The following is a 1,773-nucleotide window of genomic DNA, read 5'->3' on the forward strand; positions in this document are numbered from 1 at the left end:
AGTCCAGGCAAATACATCATTATTCTTCTTCAGGCATTGCACCAATTCGACTTTAAGAGCAGGATCAAGATCAGCCGCAACATATGTAGTAGCTTCAGGCCGACTGGCCTGTATCTGAACTTCTTCCTTCTCCTCATAAACCAGGACAGGCTGCTTCTCCCGAATGGCATTAACCTCCATTCTTTGAATCTTTCGGGCGGTGTTAGCTTCAGTTCGAATTATTTCTATATAACATTTTCGGGTTGTCTTCTGATCACCTCGCACCTCCCCGACTTGGTCATCCACCGGAAATTTAATCTTTTAACAAAAAGTAGAAACGATCGCCCTAAACTCGTTTAAGGCAGGTTGACCCAGTATCACGTTATAAGAGGATGGAGCATCTACTACCATGAAATAAGATCTTCTTGTTCTCATCAGAGGCTCTTCTCCCAGAGATATGGCCAACTTTATTTGGCCTATTGGTTGTACTTCGTTGCCTGTGAATCCATATAGAGGAGTAACGATCTGCTGAAGTTCACTCGGATCAATTTGCAGTTCATCGAAAGCCTTCTTGAATATAATATTGACAGAACTGGCCGTGTCTATGAAGGTACGAGCAATGGCATAGTTGGCTATGACAACTTTAATGATCAGGGCATCATCATGGGGTATTTCTACCCCCTCGAGATCTCTGGGCCCAAAACTTATTTCGGGACCGGCCGCTCGTTCCATACTACATCCCACGGCATGAATTTCCAGTCTTCGGGCATGTGCTTTTCTGGCTCTATTAGAATCCCCATCAGTGGGTCCGCCCGTAATCATATTAATATTGGCCCGAGCAGCATTACTCCTGTTTTCTTCCTGCCGAGTCGTCACAGCTTCGGAGGGTGCTTTCTCTGACACTTGGCTGGTACCGGCGGGGACTGGTATTGCCGCCTGCCGAGGCTCGACCGGGCGATATTCCAGTTTGAGTGGACTTTGCTGCCTGGGGTACGGTTGTCGATAATAGTTCTGCCTCTGATAACGCTCCCTATTAGCTCGCTTATTTCTTAAAACAAAACAGTCTTCAGTATGATGACTGCTAGTTTTATGATAAGTGCACCATCTCCTTGGTGCCTCTGGCTGTATCTCCACATGCTGTACAGCTTGTGGACGATACTCTGGTTGTCGATGGGGTGGATGAGTTATTCTAGGACCCCTTGGTGGAGGCACAGGGGTCGGAGCTTTCTCCTTAACTTGGGTAGGAGAAGAGATAACACCCTCCTTTCTATGAGCAACTTGAGCTTCCTCCACATTAATGAACTCGGTAGCATGCTCAATCAAGGAATCAAAATTAACAGGGGGATTCCTTACTAAATCTTTAAAGAAATCATTATCATTTAAACCTTGAGAGAAAGCGCTAACTAATATTTCAGTGGTAGCATTAGGTACATCAATAGCTACCTGATTGAACCTTTTGATATATGCTCGGATAGACTCTTTAGATGCTTGCTTAATTGAAAACAGGCTCCAAGGAGTCTTATGATACCTTTTGTTGCTAGAGAAATGGTACAGAAAGACTTTCATGAAGTCTTTGACTTTCTGAATAGACTTCTCTTGCAATCTCTTGAACCAGCGCTGTGCAGCTCCTCCGAGGGTAGTGAGAAACATCCGACATTTCACTCCGTCAGAGAATTGTTGTAATAATGCTACATTCTTGAACTTTAACATATGATCTTCTGGATCTGTTGTTCCAGTGTATTCCCCGATCTAAAGATTTTGATACCGCTTAGGAAGCGGATCATCTAGTACACT

The sequence above is a fragment of the Zingiber officinale genome, chromosome 2A, assembly GCF_018446385.1.
Source record: "Zingiber officinale cultivar Zhangliang chromosome 2A, Zo_v1.1, whole genome shotgun sequence".
Lineage (NCBI taxonomy): Eukaryota > Viridiplantae > Streptophyta > Magnoliopsida > Zingiberales > Zingiberaceae > Zingiber > Zingiber officinale.